At 45.5% G+C, this 20,130-nt stretch overlaps 1 protein-coding gene across 3 annotated transcripts in view; it reads left to right on the forward strand.

The window, feature by feature from the left end:
- The window catches only part of SPSB1 (splA/ryanodine receptor domain and SOCS box containing 1), a 96,790-nt gene that overhangs the window by 35,838 nt on the left and 40,822 nt on the right, over positions 1-20,130 (forward strand). The window contains exon 1 of one of the 3 annotated variants that reach the window (XM_032775490.2): positions 4,950-5,321. The exons of the other annotated variants lie outside the window; for them this stretch is intronic. The gene's annotated coding sequence lies outside the window, so the exon portion shown is untranslated. Of the gene's footprint in view, positions 1-4,949; positions 5,322-20,130 lie in introns of those variants that run through there. 3 annotated transcript variants of the gene reach the window in all.

Below are 20,130 nucleotides of genomic sequence, written 5' to 3' on the forward strand. Positions count from 1 at the left end.
AGTCTCAAATAGATGGAGGTTAAGTGTATAGCCATATAACCAGCTCAAATAGTTTATCAGGTCAGCCTTTCAACCAAGCAGATTTCAACCTGGTCTGACCAACCTTCCGCCTGTGAGACGCACCTTGCAATATCATGAACAAACCTTATTGAATTAAGTTTAAGTGTCTTAGGAACTCGTATTGAAAATGCAAATGTTTGTATTGTTGTAGGATTGTGGGCAACTTCTCTAGGAGATGTGCCAGTGTAAACCCTTGGGAAGTGTTATGAGCTTAAAAGGACTCAGGGAAACAATGGGCTAGACAGATCCTAGGTATCCCACTTTGCTTGAAGTACTTGGGAGGCAGGGAAGGTAACTTTTTATCTCTGGAACCTGCTCCCTGAGGAGAAACCCATTGGCTGCTGACCACCCCTTATGTGTGGACAAGATCAAAGGCTCAGACTGGATAAGAGTGACTCTTGTTCTGAGCCAAGGCGGTTCTGTGCTTATGACCTCAGAAGTGTTTGGTGTTTTGAAGAACGATTCACCTCCCAGAGCCCCTGCTGGAGTCAGGGGTGATCTCTGGTAAGCTATTAGCTTGCAGGTAGGTTTTTATTGTTAATATGTCTTGTCTAATGCTGGTACATGAAGAATAACACTTAGAAAGGGCTGTGTGGTAACTGTGGACAGTTATGCTGTTTATAGCCTCCGAGGGAGGAAAGCCAAGCAGGCTTGCTGCACAGTCAGAAATGCTGGGGATTCGCAATGTAGGCAGGGAACTGTGCAGCCTGGAAATAGGCTAGTCGAGAGTGGGAGCGGAGACAAGAAAGGTGCCTGGCTCCCCAGCCCTCACCTAGAGCAGGTTCCTTTGCTGGGCCATAGAGAGGGAAATACAGGTGCAGTTGCCCTGAACTGTGACATGGCATGTTTGTCTGAACTCTCCCCTTGCCTGCAGGCCTCTTGCTGTGCTGACCAGGGGTTCTGGAAGTGGTGCCTTCCCTCAGTAACTGAGGTGGCTCTGTTCTTTCATAGCCTAACTGCAGAGGCAGGAGAGGAGAGCTCTAGGGTGTCTGAAATGATGACTAGCATCCAAAGAATGCAGCTTTGCACTACACGTGGCTTTGCATCTGGTATGTAAAGGAGGAAACCTACCCAAGGAATTACTTAATTTTTTCAGTGTTATGCGCGTGTGACTAGGAACCAGGATGTCTGATTCCTTTTCCTGGGAATGTTTCTGCCGCGGTGTGTGACCGTGAGAATGTCCCTTAATCTCTGCCTCTGTTTCCCTGTTTGTAAAAAGGGGTTGATGCATCTGCTTCACAGGATGGGTTGTGACAAAGTGTTTGTAAATGATTTTGATCCTTGTCTGACAGCTGCAGCAGCAGTGTTAAATAGTTAGCTTGCGTGTGCGTGCATTCTGTACAGGGTGGATCTGATTTGAAATCAAATTGATTTAAATCACTAGTCAGGAAGACTCGATTTAGTCATGGATTTCTACATAAAAGTGCATTCTTGTTTGGTTGTTATAACCTTCATACATATTCTTCACAGGTAGAGGAACTTCATTAAAATATTCCCCAACTGGGTCTCTTCTATAATGGCAGCAGGCCACAAGTTTTCCCTTCTAGTGAGAGAATGGTATGGTAGATATCAAATCAACCAAGGCTACACTCAGAATGACCTCAAGCCTTCTGGAATATGCTGCTCAAACAGTTTCACTTTTGTTTCTACTGCTTATCCCTCCCTTCTCACATTTATCTCCAGACTTCTTCTCCTTGTCCAGATCTATTCCACCCCAACAATCTTCTATTCATTGAACCTTTTTTAAACTTTGCACTTTTAGAAAGAGGTAGGGGATTGACTTCGTGTACACACATTTGCAGAGGGACAATAGGGTTGAGGTCTGTTATTTCTCACCTCTGTATATTTGTTTATTTAACAACATTTTTGCTGTTAACAAGCATGTTATCATTGGAGACACAAATCCACAGTTTGAGAACTGCAAAACTAAGCATCTCTGATGGTATCTTCTAGACTGAGCACTGAGTCCCATTGGGTAGATAGAAAGATTAACCTAAATCATCTGTACAGAAGCCCATAAGATTGGGTTCCTAATCCACGAACTATTGGAACTCATTGACCAACCTTTTTATAAACATTACATGAATATATTGTCTTGTACTATAGAATTTATAATCCCTATTCCATTTGAACTATAATGTATCTTAATTAAAACTATCTTGAGATAAAATGCTTTTGAGGAAAAAACTTATCAAAAAATCTAATTTAAATTAAAAAAATAGGTTTTTTTTGTTTTTAAATCATTGATTTGTATCCATCCTGATTCTGTGCAAACCGCTTCACACAATCCTGTGAGGTAGGCAACTATCCATCAGATGTTAAACTTGTGTGTTTCCAGACTTAACTGAGGTGCCTGGAGTATTGCGGGGGCTGTTGGCACAGCCAGGATTAGAATGCCAGGAGGTCCTGGCTTCCATTTCTGTGTTTAGAAGTAGCTTGGTCCAGTAAACTAATTATCCATGCTGAGTAGGATGGAAGTTTTCCCACGGTCTTATCTAGTATGTTTACACTGCATAGTACACGTGTGCCGAAATCGTTTATAATATTGCTTTGCTAACATGCAATTATGCACTTATATAATTTTACTGGCAGAGGTGATGCAAGGTAATTCCAGGTATGTCTACACTACCAAGACGCAGTAATGTAGACACAGCCTGCGCCAATGGAAGGGGATTTTCCAGGCAGGAACATCTCCTCCCTGAGTGAAGGCAGCTAAGTTGACAGAAGCATTCTGGGCCCTGGGGTTTAGGTCTGGATAGCTCTGGCACTTGTAGGGCAGGGGGATGTGTTTTACCCCTGGACTGATGTAGCTCTGTCTACTTAACTTCAGTGTAGACCAGATCTAAGAGCGAATTCCTCCTGCCAACTACACTCCAGCGGATGACTGATGGCTCCAATGTTGTATGTCTCGGATACCGTTCCTGGCCAATGTAGGGCTGTGCAGAGCAAAGAATTTGTCTGTCTAGCATACAAAGGAGTTTAGAAGTTCGCTATCAAGATGATCCCAAGTTGCACCTAGTTGTCCGGCTTAGTTGACTGGAATAGAGGGAAACGGAGACTTGCCTGAAGAGAGATACAGGGAGTTGGTGGCACTTCTAGACGTGATCGTTTTTGGTCTGACCAGTGCACAGGCTTAACCTCCGTTTAAACTTAAGGCTTTCCTGTCTCTGATGAAACGCCTGTTGCAGTTATTCTGTATTGTGACAGGTTTACATGGTGGCAGTCTCCATAGTAGTGACACTCTAATTAGCTTCTCCCACTCTAGTCGTAGCAATTTTGCAGTCTTTGAAACTAAAATTTTAATGCATCTCTGGTGCAGTCTCAAGGAAAATCCTACTGCAGTTAACAAATGAGGGTTGTTGAGGCTGGCACCAGCCTGAACTCTTTAGGAGTGCCCTAGTAGTGAAGAGACGCGAGTTCAGCTCACAGTGCTGTTTCAGAGATGTATGATCTGGGCTAGGAGGGGTTCTAGTAAGTGGAAAATTAGGGGGGTTAAATCTATGTTTTTAATGCTGCTGAAAGGGGCTCGATTGATGATGCAATTTTCTGCATTATTCAATCTGCAGCAACGTGAGCTTCCTCAGTTCTGACCTGGAAGGATCATTTCTAGGGGTCAAAGGCTACTTTGATGTCCTTGACTTCTCTTGAACAAGCCCGATTGGTGTTAGAGGTGTATGCTGGGCTGAGGCCCCTGCCCTCCAACTCACTGAATAGTAACAGTACAGTAACAACTCTGTCCCTAACGATCTGTGTATAAAGCAATGACTTAGGTGAAATGCTGAACAACTCCCCATCCGTCCCCTGCGCCATCAGGTTGCCTGCAGACTGGCTTCTTTTGTGGTGTTGATTTGGAAGGGGAGCACGTGCTCATAAGAGGAGTTTTGTTGGTGGGAGAACGGCTGTATGTGGAGTGAGGCCAGGGATGCTGCTAAAATGGCAGACGAGAAGGATGCTCACTCATTCTCCAGTGATCATCACATTCGCAGCATGTTGCTGTGCCTGAGATGGGGCTTTAGGTCCAGGGTTCTCTGGGCCACCTGGTGCTTGTAGCATTCTGGCAGCAGTAGCCTGCCCCAAGGAGCATAGTTGAGTGGATTGAGGACAGGGCTGGGAGCCAGGAGGAATTGTAGGCTAATCTCAGCTGTACCACTGATTTGCTGTGTGGCCTTGAGCAGGTCCCTCAATGTGTCAGCCCTGTCTTTACAGAAGGAGAAATCTGCTGAGCCGGGCTGTTGTGAGGACTGACGTTCATATGGTGCTGATTTGCATGGCGCTGCCTTCTGGCTTATGCAGGAAGCAACATTGCTTGGTTTTGGTGGGAGATTTCTCATGATGTGGGGACTCATTTTGACTGGGGGCGGAGGGAATGAATCAATCCTGACACTCTGAAAATGCAGCAGCTGGGCACTGTGGCTACAGCATGTTGCCTGGAACTGCTGGTGCGTGTCGGAAGCCTTTCCACCCTCATTTCTGGAAGCTGGCTCATTGCAAGTCAGGAGTGGGAAGGAATTTTTTTGGATGCGTTCCTAATATTGAGATAAGCAATGACATTTGAGGTAGAGGCTTTCTTGGATGTCACCTGCCTTCTAGCCCTCCCCTTCCCTGTGGATCATGAGTCATTAGCATAGCTTGGTGAGTTTCTGCGGCAGCCTCATTATTAAGCTGCAAAATAGCTGTCTTGAAGACTGAAACATGTGTTTCTTTTAATACTTGAAACCATCTGACTCAGTGCAAGCCTTAACAATAAACTTCCTTTGAAAGGAAGCTGGGATTGATGCCTCAAGCAAACACACCGACAAACAGAACATATAAATCCTGACGTAGCTTTTAATTCCTGGTATCCTGGCTTATATGTTGCTTGGGTCACAAGTGCACTGAGTTTCAACCTCTGTTGAAGAACCACTGCACTGTCAGCCCTTGATAGCTGTACTAGAAAGGGAGATGGGAGAAGAATGTCAGCTGGTGTGAGTGTGGCTTTCAAGTGTCAGCAAACTTGCTTGGTGTCTGCATGGATCTAACCAGCTCTGTTGGACCTGCACTTCCTGATGTTCAACACTCATCTTAAGGGAGGAAAGCAGAACTTTAAATCCCCAGCCATTGGCCAGTGGAAGAAAAATCGGAAGTCCTAAACTAGACTGCAAAACTCAACATCTGAGTTACTGTTACTCCTCTAATTAGAAAGCTTGGAACACTCCGCATTACCCTTCATCTAAAAGAAGGCGCAGATTTCAGAGGATGGTTGAGCTGTTGTTATCCTTAAGGTTTGTTCTTCCTCCTTTTCCCCATTCCGTCATTGTGATTCTGATAGATCAGTAGCAGTGCCTTCAGGCTGGGCACTCCTGGCTGACACCCCTTGCTTCTTACAAACACATTACTCCTGGAGGAATAGCATCTAAGGCAACCTCGTATGTATGATCTATCTTCTTAAAACTTAGAATCCCTCCAGAGCTTAGAAGTGACTCTGATCCCCCCAACTAATGGGTTTTCTTCCTCTGTTAGCCTCATAAAATCTAGTGGCATCAAATGCTTGTTGTTGTGTAACATGAGGAAGCTTTAAGTATGTCGACTGGAACAGTTCTGCCATTGTCCAATATCTGGAGACCTGGCTGCTTGTAACTTTCACACCAGTAATATGGACAACTACCTTGTTCGTGGAGGTGTATGTGAAAATGCCAGGGTGTGAGACAAACATTTTAGCAATTAGAAGTGAACTATTTCTAACTGGAAATTATGTGGAAGGGATACTGAAGTCCATGCAGGTTACTTTAAAAACTGGGTGAAAATATAGGAAAGTGGGTTATAGGCACACAAGTTGAGTTTCTTAGTGTTTTATTTAGAGAGTGGTATCCTAAACTTGCAAGGAAAAGCTCTTGTTTTTCTGAATAATTTCATTATTCTTGTTTGTTTGGAAACATCCAGGCGTTGTACTGACTGTCGACCCAAGCACACATCTCATTCATAAGCCCAATATAAAAACGTAGAGAAGCCATTTTTCATTTGCTCTGTGTATTCCTGATTGTTTTATGGCCTGTGCATGGCTGGCTGGTTGAAAAAACAAATTTTCATGCATAGAGAAAATCATGCATGAAACTAACTTTTCCCCCAAGCAAGATAAAGTTGATGCGATTATAAGTAATCAGTAAACTGGCTACAGGTTCTGTGTGAATCTGCCTGTGTCTGTACAAGGCTGTGAATATTTTCTTGTAAAGTAACAACTATTTTACTTGCTGGATGTTAGTGTTTTTTCAATTTAAAGAGGCCTCTGATCTTCCTGAATACCTCTTGGGCATGATTTGGATGCTGGCATCTGTTCAAACCTGTGTAGTGGCAATAGTTCAACATGCTTTTCTCCCACCCTTACCATAGGCAGCTGCAGTAGGTTACTGTAGTATGACAATCGTATTACCAATACCTGTCACATTAGAGGAAACTAAAAACTCTAACGGACCGTAGGGGCTAAACTATGTCCTTTACTATAAAAGACTGATTTTTAAATGGCATTGAATCAAGGGCCTTGATTACACTAGAAAGCTTTGCTATGGGGCAACAAAACCGCTACTGCAGATGAAGTCGTTGGAGCAGGGTAACACTTTCTGACAAACCTTTTTTGGAGAAAAATGCAGATTTGGTAACGCCAAAACATTTCACAAACTGCCATTTCTGCTGAATTGTTTTGGTCAGAAAATATAAAATAAAAACATTTCATTTAAACAAGTCAACGATTCGAAATGAACTTTGACTTAAAGGAAACATCTAAAGGCTTACACATAAAGTTGTGTCCAAACAACAATTTGTTTTGGGTTGAAAAAAATGTTTTAAGTTTTGACACAAACAATTTCCCCCTCCTGTTTTCTGGAATTGCCTGGAAACTGAAAAATCCGCTATTCGGACAGCTCTAGCAGTTTTATACCAGTGTAAGTGCTTGTACTGGAATAACTTCTTCTGGCTCAGGAGGTGGAAGAAGCTATACTTATAAGTTGTCTTTGTACTGTTATAACTGCATCCATCCTAGGGCTTTTAGCAGGATAAATATTTGCTTTAAAACAAATTCCCCGTAACCAAAATCATTATACCAGGAAAACTTATACGCGTAGGCCAGCATGTCCAGCGCCTGTGCTGAAATGTTTGCAGTCTGGCTCAGACAAATACAGTATGACAAGGCTTGGCAGGATTAGATTTCTGTCAGTGAACATCGGTTCCACTGTTTACACGCAAACGAATGAAAAAAGTCCATCGATAATTAAAACTCACAAGTAGACAAAGTAAGCAAAATGCTTCTTGAGAAGTATGACCCCATAACTTCCTGCAACTGTGAAAACTTTCCTTGATAAAAATAGAACTTAAAAATAAACATTGTAATCCATCAAAATTATATTTTTTTTAAAAAAAATTCTGCCAAGCCCTAATATTAGTTGAATTACAAAGTGTGGAGCTCAAGGAGTGGGCTAGAAAGACCTCGAGAGCACTGACCAAGGTGGGAGAGTGGATATTAGGTTTGCTAGCCTTTATTGTGCAATGCCTTGCACATCTCAAGGCTGAACTATTGGAATATAAGAACAACTATACTGGGTCAGACCATCTAGCCCAGTATCCTGTCTACTGACAGCAGCCAATGTCAGGTGCCCCAGAGGGAATGAACAGAACAGGTAATCATCAAGTGATCCATCCCCTGTGGCCCCTTCACCTCTGACTACATAATGATTTAACAATTGACTTCCCTTGATTTGGACTCCTTTGCCACCTTAGGCTGAGGTTTTGAATCCCTTCACACACAACCCTGCAAAACTCAGGCCTAGATTTCTGTTAGGTTTACTTCATGAAGTTAGTCTTGTTTGCAAGGGGACTGATTGACTGCAAGGGACACAACCAAGGAAAGCAGCTCTGCAACAGCTCTAGTCCCTGCCTTTTGGGGCATGCTACAGAAGGGCCCCTGCTAGGCAGGCGAAGCCCAAAATTAAGGTACTTTTGCCCTATAAAAGTGGATTCTGCTAGAAATATTTACTTAACTTTTAAAATAAGTGAAAACGAGGCTTTGTCTCTGGACTTAAGCATGCGTTCCCCTACAGGGCTAGCACTGCAAACCCTGGGCTGCTGGTGCTGGTGCATGATAACCTGAAAGTGAAACTGGTTAAGAAGCTTCTTCATCGTATAAGCAGAGTGAGATGCAACAAGTAAGCAGTATATGTAAAACGTAAAAACCAGTTCATTCTTATTGGAACATATCAATAGCAAGTGAAATTGTTCTGGGAAAAGTTTTCTCACCCTCTCTCGGAGCTCCGTGCATACTAAAGGGTTTTAAAATATATCTCGTGTACAGTTTCTGCCATTCTAACCTGGGCTTCCTTAAAAGCTGATGAACAGCTGCCATGCATGCAGGAATTTGGCAACAGTGATGAGGTTACCGTCCAATGAAACGGTTGATTAAAGGAAATGCAGCTTGTCTCCACCGAGAATTGAACAGTATGGATTGATCTGGTGCTGCACTTTGTTTTGGTGTCCCATCTCTTCCCTGGGACACACCGACATAGCTTTGAATGGGAGGGGATGGCATCCCTCTACACTCTAGCTTCTTCTTTCCTGGGCGTAGAAGGAATCTTCGTATGTTCTCTCTGGAAATAATCCGAGGACCGCTTTCAGCTGTGGACCCTACCAGGGCCAGGCTGCTTTCCTTTCTGACTTGTGCTGGAATGGTATAGGCCATCCTTAGTATATTCGTGCATTTCGGCTATTCTGCTGTGGTGCATCCCTACCTGCTCTCAATTGTAGGCTCTCTGGGACAGGGACAGCCCTCTTGCTTATGAGCTTAATGCAGTGAGAGGCCCGGTTGCTTTTGAGGGTTTGTGGCTGTTACTGTAATATAAACAAGCTTCAGAAATGGGATATCTTCCCCTTCACAGATGTAGGAAAAACACAGTGTGCTACTGGCTCTAATTCTTTCCCAGCTCACATCCAAAAAATTCTTCCCACTATTTTCTCACAGCTTCAGTGTTGTTCAGAGATCTTTCACACGTGAGGCTTACTTAGTCTTGGGACTAATTAAATTGAGCACCAAAGAAACTCTTCAGATGAGATGCTTTTCCCAATCTTCATGCAGAAATTGCCATCTGCGTGCACGTTGTTAGAAGTCAACAGGGCTCTCTGCAACCTTCTTAATGGCAATAAAACAAATCTTTTCTTTTTTTAAATTCTCTGAGGTTTAGATTGTTGCTCTGCTATCAGACTGCAGAAGCAGGCATCTCACTGTGGTAGCACTGCTAGTATATTAAGTTGTCTTAGGACTTTTATAACCGTGGGATGGAGATAGGGTTTTACTCTTTTTTCTAAATGTATGAACATGCCTGCTTCTTATCTGAGGGCACTGGGGCAGAAGGTGGTGGTGTGCTAGAATATGGAGTTACCAAACAAGGGCTTTCTCTCCAGGGCTGGGAAGGGAATTTGATGAGAAGTCTTCAGTTTTGCAGCAGCTGCATAGTTGCCAGAGTTGCTTTCTTTGGATCTGTGGCTTGTTGCCATGTCAAGAATCTATCATGAGGAGATTCCCGAATGGGGCCTCAATGCTATAAATGTACAAAGCGGGTCAGTAACTATACAATATTCCTTCTAGGAATGGCTGTGTTTTAAAGAGAACTCAAGCCACAGACTGTCAGCAGCCAACATAAGCCAGGGATGGATGAGGCCAAGCCCTTTTCTGCGCAAGAAAGCAGCTCTAGTTTAAAATCTGTCTTTAAAAAGACTTACACATTTAAACTGCTGCAAACCTTTGCGTGGACTCTTCTCTGACTTGAGTGGCATTGTTGGGTTAGTTGAAAGAGATTCCTAATTAGCTGAGCCAAGCTTAAAATAAGCTTTGTTTCAACAGAAATCAGGGTGTCTTTTAATTATAACAATGCAACTTAATGTTTATTTATCCCAACTTTCTAACTCATCCATTCCAGGGCCTACCAGGACTTCATGGTAGCGCAGCTTCAGCTCAGGTTGTACAACTTGTGCAAAATCTGCAGGGGCACAGAGCAGTCAGGCCTCAGGACTATATCTGCAGTCCCTACCAAAAGAAGGATGAATTGGTGAGTTGGGCCAGGCAGAATTTAAATGTTGTTTCCAAGCTGATGATTAAACTCCCAGACCACGGATGCTGGAATGAGTTGTTTTTTTTTTTTTTATGTTGGGAGTGCTGAAAACCATTGAGCAACGCTGGAAACCCTGCATATTATGGAAGTCACGCTATTATTACTTTAAGCTGGGGTGCTGCTATACCACTTGTTCCAGTGCCCCAGCCCCTGCCCAATCCAGGTGGAGCAGATGCATTTGGAATGTTGAGCCGGTGGTGGAAGCAGCCTGGTGTAGTTGAACAGCGTCCCATTAAAGAGGCCAGGGTTCTTCTTTTTGTGGGGGTGGGCTCAATAGCGTGACCTGGTTTAACTTCCTTAACATTTCTACCTGACCTGGTTTTTCCACACTTGCTGTCTGGTCACCCTACCTGTAAGAGAACTCATTTTTCCCTAGCTAGTCAGGATCAGGCCAATCACAACCTGAGTTGATTAGGGAGGGACTGCTCTAATGTTTTGGACTAGCCTAATCCCTGAATAAAAGTTCACCCAAAGTAGATTTGTGAGATTCCAGGCCGAGAAATAAAAACCTGGCCAAGCAGCCAAGGAATAAGCAGAACTGGGAGACCAGGCAATGACTGTCTGGTTTCTAGGAACCTCTGGACAGCTGCAGGACAAGTCTACTCACATTGCTGTGAACAAAAGCATCAGTGGTACACGGGATATATAAGGCTAGTCAGAGCAGGGCTGACAACCCCAGACTAAGTGAGCTGTAATGTTCCATTAGCAGCCAGGTAACTCCCAGGAGGAATTCTTCAGCTCACTGTTGATAGCACTGGGGAACATGGTCAAAAGATTCTAACCCCTTGCTAGGGGGTGGGGGGAATTTCAAAGTGGCAGGGGCCACCGCTCCCAAACCAGGCCCTGCCCCCGCCCCCACTGCTCTGCCTTTCCCCCTGAGACCCTCCCACATTTCTTACCCGTTATGGCTGTAAAAGTAGTGGGCCTATGGCCCCGCTGGTCCCCCTGTTCTGCTACCTGGATGGGTAGGAATGGACTGACAGTAGGTAGTTACCAGGGCTGGCTCCAGGCCACAGTGCGCCAAGTGCGTGCTTGGGGCGGCACGCCGTGAGGGGGCTCTGCCAGTTGCTGGAATGGCAGCAGGCCCCAGTGGACCCTGCCGCAGGCGTGGCTGCGGACGGTCCGCTGGTCCCGCAGCTCCAGTGGACCTCTTGCAGATATGCCTGCGCAGCTCCACCGGAGCCGCGGACAAGTGGACAGTCCGCAGAAACACCTGCGGCAGGTCCACCGGAGCCGCGGGACCGGCAAGCGGCAGAGCGTCCCCCGTGACGTGCCACTGTGCTTGGGGCGGTGAAATTGCTACAGCCGGCCCTGGTAGTTACTAAGGTTGAGTGCAAGCTTGGGACCCCCCCCAGAAGACTAGCTGAGATAATTGCTGCCATTGGGGAAGGACTCCTTTGTCGGACGCCAGGGAGGGAAAGTGGCCAGCCATAGTGAGAGCCCCTGCTGAAGCCAAAGTCCCGTGGGTCCCCTGGAAGGGGAGGAGTGAAGGTGAGCTTGATGGGATATATAAGTATAGAACTTGTGTTCCAGGGTCATGATGCTGTAGACTCCAAGTGTCTGGCGTAGAGACTTCTTCCGTGAAAATAAGCAACATCCTTCTGACTCTTTCGTGTCCCTGATCAGGCAAATACAGAAGAGCCAAACACAGAACTCAAGATTTCACCCTGCTCTCAAACAGCTTAAAGCAGAAGTGGTTTCCCGGGCGGACCACTCAAAGGGGTCATGATATTTGAGGGAATGTCCTGTTCCCGATAGGAAAGAGTGCTACAAGCCAGTTGAGTCCTATCAATATTCATTGTGCAAGGGTATGGGGGTGGGGTGGGGAAGACAAATGCCGCTAAGCCGTAGCAGATGCAAGTGAAGGCTTGTCTAGACTAGGATTTGTGGTGTGACATTGGCACATGGCAATGTGTCTCAGGAACCTAGGATAGGTAGAACAAGACAACATATGCTTGTGAAGCCAGTCACGTTGGATCTGAAGCTCCCCATTAGGCTTCACTTGACCAGTTTAGCATGTGTAAAAGCAGTGTCCCATGTCTATACTGATTTCTCAAACATGTTGGTGCATGTTGGCTAACATGCTAATATCATGCCTTGAATCCTAGTCTAGACAAGACCCTAGTCCCTTGGTTTGTTAGCTGCCTGGGGTCCTCCCAACCATCTAGAATCAAACAGCGGAAGGCCCCTCCAGTGCTGCAGTAGCATTTTTTTTTTAAAGTCCTATTCTTTGTGTCATGGAATCTTGTTGTCTTGGCACGGTTGGGCCACCCATGAAAGAATTGGGTGAAATCTTGTACATACCAGTATTGTGCTGCTGAGCCATTTGCTAACCAAGGTTTTCTCCTGAGCCCTGAGCAGACAAGGCAAATGGCCCAGCAGGTGGCAGGCAGTCAGCAGTGAAAGAGATGGCTTTGCAGACAGCTAAAATTAACCATTTTGGCTGTAAGGCTAATATAAAAGTTGGCCAATCCACCTCATGTGCATCTCTACAGAATTATCTGGGGTGAAGATCTTCTTAGCCAGCCTTTGGATCTGTGTGTGGCATGATCAAAGCTTTGGAGGGATGGGGTTTCAGGGTGTTCTGTGTGAGAGCAGTATTCCTGTGGTGGAGGGTTTGATGCTGGGATGAACTGACAGCAGCTTATCTTTGCAGACTGCGAGCAGTTTGGCAGTCTCCTGAAAAGCCACTGTGTAATAGGGCTATTTGTGTAGCACTTAAAAGTGGCTGCCCAAATTAGACAGGTGTCCCAGCTGAGGCACAGAAAAGACATTGCAGAGGTTACTCCTCTGTTGCTGTTAGTAGCAAACTTCCTGAATGATGCTGCCGCTGACCTTCTAAAGCTGTCGGCCAGGAGTACGTCATGCTCTGCTTTGGCACAGATGCTCTGTGCTTGGGCGGCAGACGCTTCGGAGCGTCTGGTTTGCACCTGTTACCCTGTCTTTCATAATGGGTCACCCCCCTTTGGCAAAAAAAATCTCTAAATACTTGCATTAGCGGAGAGCTCTTTGCTTGACTCGGAGCAGGGTATCTTAGTTCTGATTTGGGTTCAGGCAATTGGGAAAGATTGTTCTTTGAGGAGGTGGCTGGGCTGTGAGTTCTCTGCTGCCCCGAGCTTCTATTCTTCTAGCCTGGCTCCCCTCTTGCAAAGAGGTCTGAGCCGAGCTCTGGCTTCCCTTGAAGCAAATCCATCTGAACAGGGAGGTGCTCATCTAAAAAGGCCCCAAGTCACAACCTTGAGACTTACTAGACAACTGTCAATTTGCTACTCTCCAGAAATCCTCGAGTGAATCCATCCTGGACTAAAAGCTTCAGTTCAGGATCCACTTGCTATAGATTACTGTGCTGTTGGCACACAATCAGTCTCGGGTGGTTAAAAGACCCTTGGTAATTTTTCAGGCTACCACTTCAGATGAACCTTTTTTCATATAGCCCCCTTCTTGGAAGCACTTTTCCAGCTGTACTTAATCATTCACCTCTGCTCTAAGCTGATACAGTGTTGCTTTGGAAACGTAGTTCCTGGAGTCATCGTGACTGTGAGTCTTACAGTGCTTTTCATCAGTAGATCTGTAAGCAGCTTAGGTGGTCAGGAGCCTTATTCTTTTATCTTACAGATGGGGAAACTGGGGCACCGGGTGCGAAGTGACTTGCCCAAGGTCACCCAGCAGGCCAGGGACAAAACTGGGAATAGAAGTCAGGTCTCCTGAGTCCCAGTCTGGTGCTTCTATCTGCTAGACCACACTGCCACCCCTTCCTTTCATGTTAAATTCTAATGAGTGGAGCCAAACTTTGTTCCAGGTCCCGAAGCTCTCGCCACTATTTCTCTGCCTGTTAAAATATGTGTTCTGTACTACAACATCAAGGCAATAAGGCTAATCCAGGACTCCTCCTGCACTGGAGGAAGGAGATCTAATACTGTAGTACACTTCAGTACATGAAATAGGGTGACAAGATGTTTTGATTTTATAGGGACTGTCCCAATGTTTGGAGCTTTTTCTTATATAGGCTCCTATTCCCCCCCACCTCCATCCCAATTTTTCACACTTGCTATCTGGTCACCCTGATATGAAACCACACTTTTCTTAAGGATTCCCTAAATCTGCATATGACAATGCAGTGACTTGATTGCCAAAAATCATAGAATCAAAAGGTTGGAAGGGACCTCACGAGGTCATCTAGTCCAACCCCCTGCTAAAGGCAGGACCATTTTCCCTAAATAATCCCAGCCAGGGTGCGGTCTAGCCGGACTTTAAATAGCTCTAAAGATGGAGATTCTATCACCTCCCTAGGTAACCCATTCCAATACTTCACCACTCTCCTAGTCAGAAAGTTTTCAATATCCAGCCGACTCCGCAGCTGCAACTTCAAACCCATTGCTCCTTTCCTGTCCTCACGTCACCAACTGAGAACAGCCTCGCTCCCTCCCTCCTGTGAGCATCCCTCAAGTAGTTGAAGGTTGCATATCAAATCCCCCGTTAGTCTAACTCTCGTGCAGGTAAATAAGACCAGTTCCTATCAAGTCTCTTCTTCTAAGTCATGTCTGTCCCATTCCCCCAACATTTTCGTGTCGCCCTCCCTGAGACCTCTCCAAATATGTCTCGACGCCAGGTTTGTACGACTGGGCCCCAAAACTGGACCACAACTCCATCGAATGCGGCCCCTACCCAGTGCCGAATAGAGGGGAATATCACATGTGAACTGCCTGGCAACGCTGCCTACAATAACAGCCCAGTAATGCTATTAGCCTTTGAGCACACTGTAGGCTCATGTTCAACTTTCCATCTACCGTAACCCCAAGATCCTTTCTTCAGCACTGCTACTAAGCCAAACAGTCCCCAGCCTGTAGCAGTGCGATGGGGTTTTCTGTCCTAAGTGCAGGACTTTGCACTTGTCCTTGTTTGAACTTCATGAGGTTTCTTGTGGCCCACTTCTCCAATTTGTCTAAGTCTCCCTGAATCCTATCCCTGCCCTCCAGCGTGTCCACCACTCCCAACTTGGTTATCCATCTGCAAAATTTACTTAATGTGCAAGCTATCCCATCATCCAGATCATTAATGAGAGACATTGAATAGAACGGGCCCTAAGACACCCCTGGGGCACACCACTTGTTACTGGTTGCCAACTAGAGAGTGTGCATTGATACCTACCCGCTGAGCCGTTGATTCAACCAATTTTCTATCCACTCACAGTCCAGTCCTCCAACCATACTTCCTTAGTTTTGTGATGAAGAATGCTGTGGGGCAACTGTGTCAAAAGCCTTACCTAAAGTCAAGGTATACATCAATCAGCTTTGCCCCCGATCCACAAGTCCAGTCATCTCATCATAGAAAGCAATCAGGTGGTCAGGCTGATTTACCCTTGGTGAATCCATGCTGACTGCTCTGAATCACCTTTTCCTCTAAGTTTTCAGGATGGATCCTTCGCACCTGCTCCATGATTTTTCCAGGGACTGGAGGGTGAGACTGATTGGTCTGTAGTGTCCCTGATCTTCCTTTTTCCCTTTTCTTAAAGATAGGTACTATATTTGCTTTCTCCAGTCCTCTGGGACTCTCCTGTTCGCCATGAATTTTCAAAGATAATGGTCAACGGCTCTGCAATCACGATCAGCTAACTCCCTCAGCACTCTCGGATGCAGTCCCATAGACTTGTGCATGTTCTAACGTCTTTAAGTAGTCCCTAACCTGATCCTCTATCACATGGGCTGCTCTCCCCTCTCCTGTCTGCGTTCCCGCGTGTAGTAGTCTGGGAGTCGATCCTGCCCGTAAAGACTGAAGTGAAGAAGGAATTGAGTACTTCAGCCTTTTCCATATCTTCCACCAACTAGGATACCTGCCTCATTGAGTAAGGTGACCTACACATCCCTAGCCTCTTCTTGTTGCTTACATACTTGTAAAACCCTTCCTATTATCCTTCACATCCCTTGCTAGTTTCAACTCAAATTGCCTTTGGCCTTTCTGATTCTATCCTGCAGGCCCGAGCAATAAAGTCTTATATGCCTCCCGCAGTCATCTGTCCAAGCTTCCATTTTTTGTAAGCTTCCTTCTTTTGCTCAGCTCCCACTTAGTTCCTGTTAAGCCATGTGGGCACTTTCTACGCTTGCTGTTCTTTCTGCACATCGTATGGTATTTTCCTGTGCTCTTAGCATGGTTTCTTTAAAAAACTGCCAGCTCTCCTGGACACCCATCCCCTTCAGTCAGCTTCCCAGGGAATCCTGCCCATTCATTTCTCTAAGGAGAGCTGAAATCCGCTTTTCTGAAATCCAGTTTTGCGTTCTGCTTCTCTCCTTCCTTCCTCGTTGACCAGGGTTCTGAACTCTACCATGTCAATGATCACTGCTGCCCAGGTTGCGTTCACCTTACTTCCGATCACTCTTCTCTGTTTGCGCAGCAGGAGTCGAGAGGCGCAAGGGCCGCTCGTTGGTTCCCCAGCATTTGTACCAGGAAGTTGTCCTCAGCGATCTCCCAAAAACTTCCTGGATTGCCTGTGCACTGCTGTATTTCTCTCCAGCAGATATCAGGCATATTGAAGTCTCCCATGAGAACCAGGGCCTGTGATCTACAGACTTCTGCTAGTTGTCTGTAAAAGCCTCATCCACCTCTTCTTTCTGTCTGTGGTCTGTAGCCGAGACACCACATATACACATCCCTTGTGACATGCCCCTCTAAATTTAACCCAAAGACTTTCAACTGGCTCATTTCCAGTTTCGTAGTGGAGCTCTGAGCATTCATACAGCTCGTTTACATACAGCGCTACTCCTCCCCCTCTTCGCCCCTGCCTATCCTTCCTGAACAGCTTTATACCCATCCATGGCAGTGCTCCAGGTATGCGAGCTATCCACCATGTCTCAGTTATGCCAATAACATCGTAATTCCTGTCCTGTGCCAGTACTACTAATTCTTCCTTCTTGTTTCCCAGGCTCCTCGCATTTGTATACAGGCACTTTAAAAATTCAGCCAACTGCCCTACTTTCTTCTGCTGCTTATTTCCCCTGTTGCATCCTCCTCCTTGAATTGTCTCCTGGTGTTCCCTTTTCCTACACACCTCAGATATAAGGGCTTCATTAGGACACTTAAGCAATGATTTGATTCCCCCACCTTCAGTTCCAATTACTTTCTCTTCTTTCTCCCTGCCATTACAAACCCCGCCATTCTCCAAGTTCCATCCCTTCCTCCAGGTTTCCCTCTTTGAGACTTACCTTTGGGCTTTGGTCACCCTCCCCCATCGAACCTAGTTTAAAGCCCTCCTCACTAGGTTAGCAAGTCGACGTCCAAAAATGCTCTTCCCCTTCCTTGACAGGTGGAGTCCATCTCCGCCCAGGAGTCCTCCTTCCTGGAACAGTAGTCCGTGGTCGAGGAAGCCAAAATGCCCATAACTCCAAGCTTGTCTGCTGTGAATTCCCTTTAAGGGCAAGAATGGCCATACTGAGTCAGGCCAATTGTCCAGCTAGCCCATTATCCTGTATTCTGACAGTGTCCGATGCCAGATGCCTTAACAGGAGAGAGAGTGCGCCTGTCAGATGTAAGGATGATTAAAGACCCGTTCTAGGCAATAGCACCTTGGTCACATTTGAAAAGCAAAGGTGATCATTCTGCACTACAAAAAGCAACTGTTCCTTCTCTGTAATGGTGATAGCTGGGAATCGGGATGTGGGGAGGTGTCCCATTCTGTGTGTGATGTTAGTAGCAAAAAACGTTTTAGCACCGTAAGTGCGGCTGTTGTAGAGCGTGTGACTTGGAGACAGCTGGTTGTATGAGGAGAAATGCGGTCTGTAATTATCCCCCATGGGGCTCTTTTTTCCAAGTCTCTCTGGTACGTTTGGTTCAGAAACCTAAGTGCCTACAAGCATCTCTCTGGCAAGGGGTGTGCTGCATTGACACTGCTCCAGGCCAGCACTGCGCTTGCTTGGGAAGCAGTATGTGTGGAGGCTGGCCGGGATGTCCCCATTCCTCTCTGCTAGCTGTTGAGTATGCTTACTGAGGTTGTCTCCCCCCACCCTCATAGGACTGCTCACTCTGCATCTGTGGTTCTGAGTCTGGCTCTAAACATATGAGTGTCTTAAAGAACCAGTCCTGCAGCGTCTCTTACTAGCATCTACCTGTGGGCTCTTAATTGTGAGGGCTACAACTAGAACTGAAAAGCTGGCAGGCAATAACCTCAGTCCAGTGAGACAACATCTGAATGATGGCTGTTGGACAAATGTCTTGAAAGTGCACTGATTCCTTGCAGGAATCTAGCTGGAAAGAGGCATGTTGATGGAAATCTATCAAGTCATGTCCTAAGTAGCTTGTAAGCAAATCTAAAAGTCCCCCCACCCCCACCCCAAACCTCAAACACCAGACTCACACTTAGCTTGGTGTAACTTCAGTTTTTAGAAAGACTATAAATAATACTGTTTTCCCCACACACTTAAGAGGTAAACTAGAGTCTCTGCTTGGACACAGCTAACATCTGAGGGCTCAGCAGCTGCCCCTTCTCTGTCCAGTAGCCCCTATTTTGATGGTGGCTTCTTGAGGATTGCTGAACTCTACTGCAAACTGGTCTGCGTTGCTTTGGAAAGTGTTAATTCCTTTAAGGGTTGAAGCGAACCACTCCCCTGTACTCAAGCCCATGATCTGGCTGGGACCAGATACCAGACTCCTAAAACTGGGAAAAATTGTCTATTCCAACTATTGTGCTGCAGAGCTGAGGTAGCCTAGTAAGAAGTCCTGATGGAGAATGCTCCTGAAGTGTGTGTGTGATTGGCAAGAGACTTGTAATGACTGACTCTACCCTTTTGATCTAGAGTGGCTGCTTCTAACTCAATGGCAACTTGAAAACAGGTCAATGTTCAGTGTGCTTTAGATGGATGAAACAGCTTGGCTTGTTGAGTCCCTCAGCCAGTCTTAATAAAGACAGAAGCCTGACCCTAAGACCTAGCTTGTCCATTGGGTCATGTGCTGTTTCCATTCAGTCAACTCACATAAGCACTGACTAAGAACACAAGACCTGGTCTATCTTCTTCATTTGGTTCTAGGAGTTTGTTTTAAAAACAACAAGGAGTTGTGGCACCTTAGAGACTAACAAATTTATTTGGGCATTAGGTGCCACGGGGAATCTCATAGTTTTTTTGCGGATACAGACTGACAACGGCTACCACTCAAACCTGTTTTAAAAATGACTCTTTGCTTAATAGCAGGTTTCTTTTTGCTGTTTTCATGTCCGCAACTTTCTTTAAAGAGCCCGAAATGCCCTTAATATGGTTTAAACTTTGGTCTCCTAATTGGAAACTTTCCACTGATGTCATCAACTTTCCATGGCCCACTTCAAATGATTTGGTTCACCAGGAAGTAAGTGACTATATAAACATTTGAATTAAATGTTTATTTAGTGGGTATGTTGATTTTATGAGGGCTTAAGATGGCTATGAGAGGACAGGTTGACTATGGATATTTTTTGCCTGGCCTTTGAACTGTTTAAAAAATAAAAAAGAAATACTGGCAGCTGTGAAATGCCAGGTAAGAGAATTTGGGGTTGGTTTCTGGTACTTGCTCTCTCTTTGACTCTCGTTTCTTTCTCACTTCGGCTAGCTTTTTCGCACTGGTAATGATGGAAAGGGTTCAGACATCCATGTTGGAACAGTTGTGGCATAAAGCAGCTAGCTTAATGACAGGTACTGGAATTCTGTCCTTTCTAAGAGGAAACCCACAGTTTAGTCTGCGTGGGAGCCCCAGGGAGGGAGTGGGGTGCGTGTGTGTATGTGCTCGGTTTCTGAGGCTTCCTCCTAATACCAGTTACCACAGGACCCTGTGGTATTGTTAGTAGACTTGGAATGTGAAAATGTAGGGGCAGGCTGGTTCTTAAAGTTCTGCAGTGCAGCATGAAAAAGATCTGACCATGTGTTTTGGGGAAACTGTTTTCTCATTTTCACTCTAGACGATTGAAGTAAAATTCCTTTTCAACAAA

Source organism: Chelonoidis abingdonii, chromosome 23, assembly GCF_003597395.2.
Source record: "Chelonoidis abingdonii isolate Lonesome George chromosome 23, CheloAbing_2.0, whole genome shotgun sequence".
NCBI lineage: Eukaryota > Metazoa > Chordata > Testudines > Testudinidae > Chelonoidis > Chelonoidis abingdonii.